Here is a 15,739-nt window from a genome sequence, read left to right as displayed (position 1 = left end):
CCTCATATCAGGGAGATCATATGATAGTTGTCTTTCTCCGCTTGACTTATTTCGCTAAGCATGATACGCTCTAGTTCCATCCATGTTGTCACAAATGGCAAGATTTCGTTTCTTTTGATGGCTGCATAGTATTCCATTGTGTATATATACCACATCTTCTTGATCCATTCATCTGTTGATGGACATCTAGGTTCTTTCCATAGTTTGGCTATTGTGGACATTGCTGCTATAAACATTCGGGTGCACGTGCCCCTTTGGATCACTACGTTTGTATCTTTAGGGTAAATTCCCAGTAGTGCAATTGCTGGGTCATAGGGCAGTTCTGTTTTCAACATTTTGAGGAACCTCCATGCTGTTTTCCAGAGTGGTTGCACCAGCTTGCATTCCCACCAACAGTGTAGGAGGGTTCCCCTTTCTAAATAAGGAAGAAGTTCTTAACAGATAACATAGATTGGAATTCCTGGGGGCATTTTTTTTTAAAAAAGGAAATAAACCAAAATAGGACAAAATTCAGAGGTTTGGGAAAAGGACATATGGTGAAAAATAGATTGCACTCCATTAAACTCCCTTAACCAAACACTTCTCATATTTATAGTAGCAGCTATTGTTGCCACTTCCTAAAGTGTTCTTCCAGAGAAATCCCATGTGTATTTACAAACATATTCTTCCATGGTCCCCTTTTATTTTCTTCCACAGAAATGGCAGCGCCATCTCTATATCATTGTCTACCTTGCCTTTTATTTTAGATAAACTATGTATCTTGTAAGTAAGTATTTTTTCAAACTGAAGCCTGTTATATTAATGAGGTCTGGAGACAATTTAGTGAGTCATAGACAGAATCTTTTAAATCAGTGGATATAATATAAGGAACCCAGTAGTATAAACCAATGCATGGTAAGTAAAAGGGTACGTATTATTTTGTGAAATTTCATTTATAAAGAAATACATGTACTAAGTGACAACATGTGGGACTTTTTAATTTTTTTTGTTATATGGTGATTCATGGACAAAAAGTCAGAAAAATACTCAATGTAGATGGTTCCGTATCTTCCATGTAGAGCTTTTTCCTTTGTTTTTAATTGTTCCATGGTATTCCACTATGTAGAGTACCGTAGTTATTTATATATACTCCCACCAATAGGCAACTGAGCTATTTCCAGTTTCTTCCTAATTAAAACTAATTCAGTGAGTATCTTTGTAAATATGTTATTTCATAAATATAAAAGCATATCTATAGAATAATGACCTAGAAGAAGAATTACTAGGTGAAAGAGTATATCATTTTAATAACTACAGTCAGTCCTCAACATTTGCAGGTTTCATATTTGCTGATTTTCCTACTTGCTGAAACTTATTTGTAATTTCATAATCAGTACTCCTGATACTTTCACAGTAATTTGTTTGCACGTGCAGAGTAGTGAAGAATTTGTCACCTGACATGCACATTTCCAGCTGAGGTGGATAAGGTGATGCTCTGCCTTCATGTCTCAACTCTCATAACTGTGAAGAAACTCTTTGTAACCTGTTTAATTAAGCCATGTTTTTCACATTTTTGTACCTTTGCTGATGGCTTCATTGTTTAAAATGGCCCTGAAGCAGCTCAGCAATACCATCAAGTATAATAATATTCATGTTTTGGAATCCCAGAAGAAGAGAAAGAAGAGGGGATAGAAAATTTACTTGAAGAAATAATAGCTGAAAAGTTCCTGAATCTAGGGAAGGAAACAGAAATCCAGGTCCAGGACATACAGAGATTCCCCCCCACCTCCCTGCAACAAGATCAACCCAGGGAGGTCCACACCAAGACATATCATAATTAAGATGGCAAAAAGTAATGATAAAGTGAGAGTTTTAAAAGCAGCAAGAGAGAAGAAAGCAGTTACAAACAAGGGAAACCTCCATTGAGGCTATCAGCTGATTTTCCAACAGAAACTTTACAGGCCAGAAAGGAGTAACAATATATTCAAAGTGCTGAAAGGAAACAGTCTACAGCCAAGAATACTCTCCAGCAAGGCTGGCATTCAGAATATAAGGAGAGATAAGGAGTTTCCCAGACAAACAAAAGTTAAAGGAGTTCATGACAACTCAAACAGCCCTACAAGAAATGTTAAAGGGGATTCTTTGAGTTGAAAGTGAAGACCATAAACAAGAGTAAGAAAAGTAGGAAGCACAAAAGTGGTAAAAGTAAGTAAATCTATAAAAATCAGTCAGGGGAATCACAAAACAAAAGGATGTAAGTATGACACCATATACCTAAAATGTGGGGGAGGAGAGGAGTAAAAAATGAGTTCAAACTTAAGTGACCATTAACTTAATATAGACACCAATATGCAGAAAATGTTATATACAAACGAAAAGGTAACCAAAAATCAAAAACCAGTAATAGATTTGCAAAAACTAAAGAGAAAGGAATCCAAGTATATCACTAAAGACAACCAACTAACTGAAAGAGAAGAGAGCAAGAGAAGAACAGAGAAAAGCTACAGAAACAACCATAAAAAAACAAGTAGCAAAATGGCAACAAATGCATACCTAACAATAATTACTTTGAATGTAAATGGACTAAACACACCAATCAAAAGACATAGGGTGATGGAATGGAGTTTTTTTTTTTTTTAAAAAAGGCCCATCTATATGCTGCCTACAAGAGACCTAAAGGTCTATATGCTGCCTACAAGAGACCTACCTACATTTCAGACCTAAAGGCACATATGGGTTGAAAGTGAAGGGATGGAGAAACCTCTACCACATACAAATGGATGTGAAAAGAAAGCCAGGATAGCAATAGTTCTATAGGACAGAATAGAGTTTTTGTTTTTTGTTTTTGTTTTTTTTTTTTTAAAGAGAGAGAAGAGACCACACTGACAAGGGAGAGGGGCAGAAGGAGAGCAAGAGAGAATCCCAAGCTGACTCCACACCCAGCGTGGAGCCCAATGTGGGGCTTAATCCCGTGACTCCAAGATCATGACCTGAGCTGAAATCAAGAGTTAGACATTCAACCAACTGAGCCACCCAGGCACCCCTGGGCCAAAATAGACTTTAAAACAAGAGACAGACACTATATAATCATTAAAGGCACAATCCAACAAGAAGATACAACAATTGTAAACATGTAACCCCGTGGGAGCACCCAAATACTTTAAGCAGTTAATAACAAACATAAAGGAACTAATCAGTGGACATTAGTCCAAATATCTGTCCAATTACATCAGTGGACATCTATCCAAACAGAACACCATCCAAACAGAAAATCAACAAGGAAACAGTGGCTTTGAATGACACACTGGACTGGACAGATTTAACAGATAAATTCAGAACATTCCATCCTAAAACAGCAGAATACACATTGTTTTCAAGTGCTCATGGAACATTCTCCAGAATAGATCACATGTTAGCCCACAAAACAAATCTCAACATGTTCAAAGAGATTGAAGTCATTCCATGCATTTCTTCTCACCACAATGCTATGAAACTGGAAATCAACCACAAGAAAAAAATCTGGAAAGGGAACAAACGTGGAGGTTAAATAACATGGTACTAAACAATGAATGGGTCAACCAAGAAATCACAGAGGAGGGCGCCTGGGTGGCTCAGTGGGTTAAGCCGCTGCCTTCGGCTCAGGTCATGATCTCGGGATCCTGGGATCGAGTCCCACATCGGGATCTCTGCTCAGCAGGGAGCCTGCTTCCTCCTCTCTCTCTCTCTGCCTGCCTCTCTGCCTACTTGTGATCTCTCTCTGTCAAATAAATAAATAAAATCTTTAAAAAAAAAAAGGAAATCACAGAGGAAATGAAAAAGAAATACATGGAAAAAATTAAAATGAAATCACGACAGTGTGAAATGTTTGGGATGCAGCAAAAGCTGTTTTAAGAGGAAAGGTTAATAACAATACAGGCCTACCTCAAGAAGCAGGAAGAATCTCACATAAACAGCCTAACCTTATGCCTAAAGCAGCTGGAAAAAGAAGAATAAATGAAATCCCAAACCCATAGAATGAAATAAATAATAAATACTAGAGCAGAAATAAATGAAATATGAACTAAAAACAACAATGATGACATTAGAACAGATCGGTGAAAGCAGGAGCTGGTTCTTTGAAAAGATCAACAAAATTGATAATCATTAGCCAGACTCATCAAAAGGAGAGAGAGGATGCCTTGGTGGCTCAGTTAGTTGAACATCCAACTCTTGATCTGAACTCAGGTCTTGACCTCAGAGTCATGAGTTCAGGCCCCACATTGGACTCCATGCTGGGTATGGAGCCTACTTTAAAAACTAAAACAAAAATGAAAAGACCAAAAAAAAAAAAAAAAAGAGAGAGAGAGAGAGAGAGAGAAAACTCATACAAAATCAGAAATGAAAGAGAAGTAACAAATAACACCATAGAAATACAAAGGATTCTAAGAGAATATTTTGAAAACTTATATGTGAACAAACTGGACAACCTGGAAGAAATGGATAAATTCCTGGAAACATTAAAAACTACCAGGAAGAAATAGAAACCAAACTTTCAGGAAGAAATAGAAAATTGGAACAGATCGATTATCAGCAATGAAATTGAGTCAGTAATAAAAAAAAAAAACCTTCCAACAAACTAAAGTCTGGGACCAGGTGGCTTCACAGGTGAATTCTACTGAACATTTAAAGAAGCATTAATACCCTTTCTTCTCAAACTACTTCAAAAAATGGAAAAGGAAGGAAAACTTCCAGTACTAAAACCAGACAAAAACACAACAAGAAAAGAGAACTACAGACGAATATCTCTGTTGAACATAGATGCAAAAATCCTCAACAAAATACTAGCAAGCTGAATTCAACAATACATTAAAAAAGTCATTCACCGTGATCACATGGAATTTATTCACAGGATGTAGATGTGATTCAGTATTCGCATCAGTATGATTCATCATATCAACAAGAAAAAGGATAAAAGCCATATGATCATTTCAGTAGATGCAGACAAAGCGTTTGACAAAGTACAACATTCATTCATCATTAAAAAAAAAAAAACCCTCAATAACATAGGTTTAGAGGGAACGTATCTCACCATAATAAAGGCCATAAATGAAAAACCCACAGCTAACATAATAATCAGTGATGAAAAACTGAAAGCTTTCTCCTGATAAGGAGTAAGATAAGGATATCCACTCTTACCACATTTATTTAACATAATATTGGAAGTTCTAGCCACATCAGTCAGACAAGAGGATGGAATAAAAAGCATCCAAAATGGTAAGGAAGAAGTAAAACTTTCACTATTTGCAGATGACATGATACTATACACAGGAAAAAAAAAAACAAAAACCAAAAAAACAAAACAAAAAAAAACCTCCAAAAAACTACTAGAAGTGATAAGTGAATTCAGTAAGGTCACAGGATATAAAATCATTGTATAGGAATCTGTTGCATTTCTATGCATAATAATGAAGAAATAGAAGGAGAAATTATGAAAACAATCCCATTTATAGTTGTACCAAAAATAATAAAGTATCCAGGAATAAATTAATTACAGAGGTAAAAACCTGTACTCTGAAAACTATAAAACACTGATGAAAGAAACCAGAGACACAGATGGAAAGACATTTCATGCTTACGGACTAGAAGAATAAATATTGTTAAAATATCCACACTACCCAAAGCAGCCTATGGATTTAATGCAGTCCTTATCAAAATATCCACAGCATTTTTCACAAGACCAGAACAAGCAATTCTAAGATTTGTATGGAACCACAAAAGACCCCAAATGGCCAAAACAATCTTGAAAAAGAAAAACTAAGCTGGAGGTGTCAAAATTCCAAATCTGAAGTTATACTACAAAGCTGTAGTGATCAAGACAGTATGGGCCTGGCACAAAAATAGACACATAATCAGGGAAATAGAATAGAAAATCCAGAAATGAACCCACAACTATATGGTCAGTTAATCTTTCACAAAGCAGGAAAGAATGTCTAATGGGAAAAAAGACACTGTCTTCAATAAATGGTACTGGGGAAACAGGACAGCAATATGCAAAAGAATAAAACTACACACACAAAAATAAATTCAAAATGGATTAAAGTCCTAAATGCGAGACTTTCAACCATAAAAATCCTAGACAAGAACACAGGCAGTAACTTCTTCGACATTGGCTATAGCAGCTTCTTTTTTAATGTCCCTTGAGAGAAGGGAAGTAAAAGCAAAAACAAATTGTTGGGACTACATCAAAATAAAGGCTTCTACATAGTGAAGGAAACAATCAGCAAAACTAAAAGACAGCCTGCAAAATGGGAAAAGATATTTGCAAATGACATATCTGATAAAGGGTTAGTATCCAAAATATGTAAAGAATGTATAAAACTCAACACCTCAAAAATAACCCAATTAAAAAATGAGCAGAAAACATGAACTGAGATTTCTTCAAAGAAAAAATATATATGGCTATTAGACATACAAGAAGATGCTCAACGTCACTCATCATCAGAGGAATGTAGATAAAAACTACAATAAGATATCACCTCACACCTGTCAGAATGGCTAAAATCCATACAAGTGTTGGCAAAGATATGGAGATAAAGGAACCCCCTCACTATTGGTGGGAAGGCAAAAGGTTCAGTCACTATGGAAGAAGGTATGGGAGGGGTCCTCAAAAAGTTCAAAAGAGAACTACCCTATAATCCAGCATTCACATTTTTGTGAATTAAAAATGCAAAAACACTAGTACAGAGGAATACATTCACCACTACGTTTATTGCAGCATTATTTACAATGGCCAAATTATGGAAGCATTCCAAGTATCCATCGATAGATGAATGGATAAAGAAGATGTGGTCTATATGTATAATAGGATATTATTCAGCTGTAAAAGATTGAATTTTGCCATTTTCAGCAACATGAATGGAGCTAGAGGGTATAATGCTAAGTGAAATAAGTCAGGGAAAGGTAAATACCATATGATTGCAGTCATATTTTGAATTTAAGAAATAATAAAAACAGAAGGAAAGAGAGAGAGAGAGAGAAAGACAAATCAAGAAACAGACTCTTAATTATAGAGAACAAACTGATAGTTCCCAGAAGGGAGATTGGTGGGAGAATGGATGAAATTGGTGATGGGGATTAAAGAACACTTTACATGATTAGCACTGAGTAATGTATAGAATTGTTGAATCATTATATTATACACGTGAAACTAATTATAACACCGTATGTTAACCATACTGGAATTAAAATCTTAGCAAAATTAAAAAATAAAGTGGTCCCCAAGAACAGTGCTGAAGTGCTGCCTAGTGTTTCTTTGTGCAAGGAGATTGTTCTATCTTGTGGAGAAAGTGTGTGCTCAGTAGGCTTCATTCAGGCAAGAGTTACAATGCTGATAGTCATGAGTTCAAAGTTAATGAATCAACAATATTGTACATCCAGAAAAAGGAGGAGGAAATTCATTGAATTGTATGTGAGACTGCTCCAGAAACTGCTAAGGTAACATCTGAGGCCATGGAAAAGCTGGAAAAGTAGCTCAACTTGTGGGTTCATGAAGTAATGACAAATAAGCAGAGCATAGGGGACAACATTATTGTGGGGCTGAAAACCAAAGAAATTCATGAGCAGGTTATCCAGGGTGAGGAAAATGTTAAACTCTTCTTTGTTAGTATTGTGTTATAAAGAAAGATTATGTGTGATTAATTGCTTATAAGAAAAATGTATTAAATAAGATGTCTTATAGAGAAAGACATAAAATAAGGTTACTTATTGATTGAAAATGGTTATGACCAGAGGCTTGTAGGAACCTAACCCTGTATTTCCCTTAGGAGCAGTGGCTCAGTGTTTGCTAATTCAGTGTTCATGGCAACATTATAGAACATAACTACCTCAAATTGCAAGGATATTTTCAAATGGCCATGCCACTATCATTAGTAAGTGAGAGTGATTTTTCTCCACCCCCAGCTAAAAATGTTGTTTCAAACTTTTGCTATCTGATAATCTGATAGTTGGATAATGATATTTTGTGGTTTTAACTGCATTTCTCTTACTATGAGAAATGAAGAAGATCTTTTCATGTTTTAGAGCTAGTCATACTCCTTTTAGTTTTCTTTTTGTCTTTTTTTTTTTACTGATTTGTGACAAATCTTCAGATATAAAGAAAATTAGCCCTTCTTCTATGCTACAAATTGCAGATATTATCCCTAGTTTGTCGTTTATCTCTTGACCTTTTTTTTCCCATATGGCAAAAGAAAATACCATAAACATTTTTTATTTTTTATTTTTTTATTTTTTAAGATTTTATTTATTTATTTGACAGAGATCACAAGTGGGGGGGGAGCAGGCTGCCTGCTGAGCAGAGAGCCCGATGTGGGGCTCAATCCCAGGACCCTGGGATCATGACCTGAGCCGAAAGCAGAGGCTTTAACCCACTGAGCCACCCAGGTGTCCCTAGACAATCATTTCTTTCTTTTTTTTTCAAAATTTTTTATTTTTTATAAACGTATATTTTTATCCCCAGGGGTACAGGTCCGTGAATCGCCAGGTCCACACACCCCACAGCACTCACCAAAGCACACCCCCCCACAATGTACATAACCTCACCCCCCTTCTCCGGACCCCCCTCCTTCCAGCAACCCTCAGTTTGTTTTGTGAGATTAAGAGTCATTTATGTTTTGTCTCCCTCCCTATCCCATCTTGTTTCATTGATTCTTCTTCTACTCACTTAAGCCCCCATGTTGTATCACCACTTCCTCATATCAGGGAGATCATATGACAGTTGTCTTTCTCCGCTTAACTTATTTCACTAAGCATGATACGCTCTAGTTCCATCCATGTTGTCGCAAATGGCAAGATTTCATTTCTTTTGATGGCTGCATAGTATTCCATTGTGTATATATACCACATCTTCTTTATCCATTCATCTGTTGTTGGACATCTAGGTTCTTTCCATAGTTTGGCTATTGTGGACATTGCTGCTATAAACATTTGGGTGCACGTGCCCCTTTGGATCACTACGTTTGTATCTTTAGGGTAAATACCCAGTAGTGCAATTGCTGGGTCATAGGGCAGTTCTATTTTCAACATTTTGAGGAACCTCCATGCTGTTTTCCAGAGTGGTTGCACCAGCTTGCATTCCCACCAACAGTGTAGGAGGGTTCCCCTTTCTCCGCATCTTCGCCAGCATCTGTCATTTCCTGACTTGTTGATTTTAGCCATTCTGACTGGTGTGAGGTGATATCTCATTGTCGTTTTGATTTGTATTTCCCTGATGCCGAGTGATATGGAGCACTTTTTCATGTGTCTGTTGGCCATCTGGATGTCTTCTTTGCAGAAATGTCTGTTCGTGTCCTCTGCCCATTTCTTGATTGGGTTATTTGTTCTTTGGGTGTTGAGAGTTCTGATACCCTGTGTCTCTTGATTGGGGCATTTAGCCCATTAACATTCAGGGTAACTATTGAGAGATATGAATTTAGTGCCATTGTATTGCCTGTAAGGTGACTGTTACTGTATATGGTCTCTGTTCCTTTCTGATCTACCACTTGTAGGCTCTCTCTTTGCTTAGAGGACCCCTTTCAATATTTCCTGTAGAGCTGGTTTGGTGTTTGGAAATTCTTTCAGTTTTTGTTTGTCCTGGAAGTTTTTAATCTCTCTATTTTCAATGATAGCCTAGCTGGATATAGTATTCTTGGCTGCATGTTTTTCTCGTTTAGTGTTCTGAAAATATCATGCCAGCTCTTTCTGGCCTGCCAGGTCTCTGTGGATAAGTCCGCTGCCAATCTAATATTTTTACCATTGTATGTTACAGACTTCTTTTCCCAGGCTGCTTTCAGGATTTTCTCTTTGTCACTAAGGCTTGTAAATTTTACTATTAGGTGACGTGGTGTGGGCCTATTCTTATTGATTTTGAGGGGCGTTCTCTGAACCTCCTGAATTTTGATGCTCGTTCCCTTTGCCATATTGGGGAAATTCTCCCCAATAATTCTCTCCAGTATACCTTCTGCTCCCCTCTCTCTTTCTTCTTCTTCTGGAATCCCAATTATTCTAATGTTGTTTCGTCTTATGGTGTCACTTATCTCTCGAATTCTCTCCTCATGGTCCAGTAGCTGTTTGTCCCTCTTTTGCTCAGCTCCTTTATTCTCTGTCATTTTGTCTTCTATATCGCTAATTCTTTCTTCTGCCTCATTTATCCTAGCAGTGAGAGCCTCCATTATTGATTGCACCTCATTAATAGCGTTTTTGATTTCAACTTGGTTAGATTTTAGTTCTTTTATTTCTCCAGGAAGGGCTTTTATATCTCCCGAGAGGGTTTCTCTAATATCTTCCATGCCTTTTTCGAGCCCGGCTAGAACCGTGAGAATTGTCATTCTGAATTCTAGATCTGACATATTACCAATGTCTGTATTGATTAGGTCCCTAGCCTTTGGTACTGCCTCTTGTTCTTTTTTTTGTGGTGACTTTTTCCACCTTGTCATTTTGTCCAGATAAGAGTATATGAAGGAGCAAGTAAAATACTAAAAGGGTGGCAACAACCCCAGGAAAATATGCTTTAACCAAATCAGAAGAGATCCCAAATTGTGAGGGGAGAGAAAGGGGATAAAAAGAGGTTCAAAAGGAAAGAAAGAAAAAAAAAAAGAATAGAATTAAAAAAAGAAAATGGATAAAAAAAGTATAAAAAAGAAAAAATATATATATTAGATAAACTAGTTAAAAAACGTTAAAAAGGAAAATGGTAAAAGTTAAAAAAAATTTTAGCAGAAGAAGAGAAAAAAAATGAAAAAAAAATTTAAATTAACTGCAAGACTAAAAAATCACAGAGAGAAAGCCATGAGTTCCGTGCTTTGCTTTCTCCTCCTCTGGAATTCTGCTGCTCTCCTTGGTATTGAAACCGTACTCCTTGGTAAGTGAACTTGGTCTTGGCTGGATTTCTTGTTGATCTTCTGGGGGAGGGGCCTGGTGTAGTGATTCTCAAGTGTCTTTGCCCCAGGCGGAATTGCAGCGCCCTTACCAGGGGCTCTGCTGAGTAATCCGCTGGGGTTTGCTTTCAGGAGCTTTTCCTCCCTGAGCACTTTCCGTAGAGTTCCAGAGGACAGGAATACAAATGGTGGCTTCCTGGTCTCCGGCCCGGAGGAGCCGAGAGCCCGGGGCCCCACTCCTCAGTGCACCCTCAGAGAACAGCGCCCAGTTACTCCCATCTGCCTGACCTCCGGCCAAGCTCCGAGCTCACTGAGCCTGCGTCAGGTTCAAGGTAACCCCGAGCTGTGAGCTTACTGTCGGCTCTGTCTCTGTAGCTGGCTTTCCGGTTCTAATTCCCACAAGCTCTGCGTCACGCAGACACCCCCAATCCTTCTGTGACCCTGTGGGACCTGAGGTTTAGCCTCTGGAGCGATGTCCCTCAGCAGAACAGACTTTTAAAAGTACTGATTTTGTGCTCCATTGCTCCGCCGCTTGCCGGGAGCTGGCCCCTCCACCCGGGGTCTATCCTTCCGTCGCTTTGGATTCACTTCTCCGCCAGTCCTATCTTTCAGAAAGTTGTTGTTTTTCTGTTTCTAGAATTACTGTTCTTCTTCTCTTCGATCTGCCGATGGATTTGCAGGTGTTCGCAATCTTTAGATAAGCTATCTAGCTGATCTCCTGCTAGCTGAAGTAGTCTCAGCCTGCTACTTCTCTGCCATCTTGACTCCTCCCCACCATAAACATTTTTAATACAGTCAAATGTATTGATCTTGTCTTTAGTAGACTCTGAGTTTTGTTATCGTTTTAAGGGTTAGTATCCAAAATCTCTAAAGAACTTATCAAATTCAACACCCAAAGAACAAATAACCCAGAAAAGAAATGTGTAGAAGACATGAATAGACACTTTTCCAAAGAAGATATCCAGTTGGCTAACAGAGACATAAAAAGATGCTCAATATCACTCATCAGGGAAATACAAATCAAAACCACAATAAGATACAACCTCACACCTGTCAGAATGGCAAAAATTAGCAACACATAAACAAATGTTGACAAGAATGTGGAGAAAAAGGAACTCCCTTGCATTGTTGATGGGAATGCAAACTGGTGCAGCCACTCTGGAGAACACTGTGGAGGTTCCTCAAAAAATAGGAAGTAGAACTACCCTACAGTCTAGCAATTGCACTGCTAGGTATTTACCCAAAGGATAAAAAATACAGAGTCAAAGGGATACATGTACCCTGACGTTTATAGCAGCATTATCAACAATAGCCTAGCCATGAAGAGAGTCCAAATGTCCATTGACTGATGAGTGGATAAAGAAGAGGTGGTAAAGAATGAAATCTTGTCATTTGCAATGACGTGGATGGAACTAGAGTGTATTATGCCAAGTGAAATAAGTCATTCAGAGAAAGACAAATACCATATGATTCTACTCATATGTGATATTTAAGAAACAAAACAGATGAACATATGGGAAGGAGGGGGGAACTAGGAGAGAGGGAAACCAACCATAGGGGACTCTTAACAATAGAGAACAAACTCTATTGTTAAGAACAAACAGGGTTGATGAACGGATGTGTGTGGGTGATGGGCTACATGGGTGATGAGTATTAAAGAGGGCACTTGTTGTGATGAGCACTTGGTGTTGTACATAAGTGATGAATCACTGAATTCTACTCCAGAAACCAATATTGCACTGTATGTTAACTAATTTTAAATAAAAATAAAACTTAAAAAAAGTCTAAAACTATAAAAGCTCTTCTTAAATGATATCTAATAGTTCTGTTGTATATGATGTTTTGTTGGTCCTTTGGTGTTTTTAATGAATTTAATCCTCTCAGTGAAACTAATTATGAATCTTTCTAAGCTGTGTAAATTTTAAAGCAATAGAACAATGGAAGGTCACCAGGTTTTGGAATCCAAAAGTCCTGTTTGAATTGTAGTTTGTGCACTTACTAAAATGACCTAAACTATGTTACTTACCTGCTCTTAGTCTCAGATTCCCCATTCAGGCTTTACTGTGTTCTATTACAAAAGACAGTGCCTGGCTTACGATGGATTCTTAATGTTAGTTCGTCTCTCTCCTGTTTCTCTAAAGCCCATGACCAAGCAATATTTTGTTAAATTAACTTGAGTTAAGACATACACTTCAATAAACAGGATTCCTTTTCAGAAGCATCCTATCATATAAATTGCAAATTATTTCTGTTGAGTTTCTCAGGTTAGCCTGAACTTCTAACTCATACATAAGTATTTGAATTGTAGGTATTAAAAATAATGTGTCAGTACAAAGCACATTGCAAAAATATATTTTTTTGGCAATAACTGTGAAAAGAATAAATGAAGATTGAATTTCTAGACACTGAGTTACTTTCTTTAAAAACTCCTAAGCTATGTCTAGAAACTTCACTGGAAACCCTTCAGTATAAAACCAATTATTTAATGAAGTCAGTCACTGTACCCAATTTATCCTGTTTCATAATTCTAAATTTTTTTATATATTACATTTCCTTAAAGTAGGCCACATTTTTAGAGGGAGTAATACATTTAAAATAAGTGCAATTGTATCTTAAAAAATAAAGTGTAATGTTCTTATCCTTTACTTTCATAATTAGATCAACTATATTTCCATGTGTTTTTCTTTCCATGGCTAATTCCTGAGCCACCTTAACATTTGGGGCATAAGGAGAAGTCACAATTTTAGAAATCCCTTAACTTTATATTTAAATAGAATTGCTTTGTCACTACTCTAAGGAAATTCAGTAAGACTTGAATGCCTTTGCTCTATTAGGCAATTTAGAATATCCCAGACCTTGCTCTGGACTTCAGGATTTTTGAAGTTCAAAGCAGATGTGTGAGGAAGAAAAAACATCTGTTGAAGAGAACTTGCTTCATTGCGTGACACTGTTTTCCTGCACTCTTCAGTGGAGCGTCTGTTGAGCAGGTTGGCAGGTTTGATAATTAATTAATGATGAGGGAATGAGCCATGTATCTGAGGAACTCACTTTTGCCCCTTACTGCTTCTTTCTTCCCCACATGTCTGGCAAAGCCTTTAGAGTCTAGGATCACTGATCCCACAGTTGTGTCTCAACTCAAACACTTGTCTTCAGGCTTAATTAGCTCAGAGATATAAACAGATGGATGGCCTGGAACCCAGAAGGTTTAATGTTGAGCAATGCAATTTTATTATCAGGGAGTTTTGAAATTTTTGTTGGAGAAGTATGTCAAAACTTAAAAAATGCCTTTTTAAAAACACCATAGAATTTTTTGTTTTGTTTTTTTTTATTTTTTATTAAAATATAATGAATTATTTGTTTCACGGGTACAGGTCTGTGATTCATCAGTCTTACACAATTCACAGCACTCACTGTAGCATAGACCCTCCCCAGTGTCCATCACCCAGTCACTCTATCCCTCCCAGCCCCACTCCACCTCATCAACCCTCAGTTTGTTTCCTGAGATTAAGAGTCTCTTATGGTCTGTCTCCCTCTCTGGTTTAGAAAAAAAACCATAGATTTTTGAAAATATTTACTTGAAGGTGATAGGGTTTTGTGTGTGTCTCTGTATGTGGATTTTTCTTTTTGTAACTTTTTATTTAGGTATAATTTCAAACTTACAGAAAAGTTACAAGAACAGTACAAGGACATCTACTGTTCCTTTACCCAGATTCACACATTCTTTTCTTTATCCCCCATTTGTTTTTCCATCTTCACTCCTTCGTTCTCCTGTCTTCCTCCTACACCCACACCCACCTACCCACCTATCCACCCACACTCATACACTGAAACATGTGCATGCTTTTTCTGAACTATTTGAAGTCAAGATGGATGTTTGCTATCTTTCCTCTTAATAATTCAGTGTATATTTCTTATGGACAGGTCATTCCTCTAAATATACAGTGCAGTTATCAAAATCATAAAATTTAATATTGATGCAGCATTATTTTCTAATCCATAGTCCCTTCTTAAATTTCATCAGTTGTCTCTATAATGTTCCTATGACACCGCACCCAGATCAATGTAGGATAACAAATTGCATTTAGTTGTCATATCTCCTTTAAATGGAAACAGTTTCTCAACTTCCTATGTATGTTTTGACTTTGACATTTTTGAAGAGTTCAAACCAGTTATTTAGTAGCGTTCCTGTGTGAGATTTGTGTGGTGTTTCCTCATGCAGTCTGGGTTCTGCAGTTTTTGCAGAAGTACAACAGAAGTGGTGTGTCCCACAGTATCTTATCAGGAGGCACATGGTGTTGATTTTCCCTTAATAGGTGAGGTGAGTTTCCATCATTTGATTAAGGTAGCTTCATTGGTTTCTCCACAGTGAACTTATACTTCTCCTCATTACACTTAGTAAGAACTTTATGGAGATACTTTGAGACTACGTAGATAGCTTTCTCCTCTTCAAGTTGTCACCCACTAGTTTTAGCAGTCATGATGGTTTTCTAACTCTGTTATTTCTTCTGTTTATTAGTTGGCATTCTGACAGAAGGAAGAGCTTTCTCTTCTCCCTCATTTATTTATTCATTTATTTATTTGCATTAGTATAGTCTCAATGCTTCTTATTTTATTTGGTGGTTAAAATGCATTACTATCATTATTTATTTTGACACTTAGTTTGACTCTGATTTGACTAGTGGGAACTCCTTCAGGCTGATGTCTGGGTCATTTTGATAAGTTGTCATCATTCTTTGAGCAGTTCCTTACTTTCTGGCACAATAAGATGTTCCAGATTCATTTTATAATTTCTCTGCCCCAGCCCTGGAATGAATATTCTCCAAGGAATCCTTTTTATGGAGAATGGTAGTTAGAAACCAAGACTCTGTGTG

The 15,739-nt window shown here is 37.2% G+C and overlaps 1 protein-coding gene across 4 annotated transcripts in view; it reads left to right on the top strand.

Moving 5' to 3' along the window:
• The window catches only part of TASP1 (taspase 1), a 283,764-nt gene that overhangs the window by 227,240 nt on the left and 40,785 nt on the right, over window positions 1-15,739 (top strand). The gene's annotated exons all lie outside the window — the stretch shown is intronic.

This window comes from Neovison vison, chromosome 8 (assembly GCF_020171115.1).
Source record: "Neovison vison isolate M4711 chromosome 8, ASM_NN_V1, whole genome shotgun sequence".
In the NCBI taxonomy this organism is placed as follows: domain Eukaryota; kingdom Metazoa; phylum Chordata; class Mammalia; order Carnivora; family Mustelidae; genus Neogale; species Neogale vison.
This window is presented reverse-complemented; position numbering and strand designations above follow the sequence as displayed.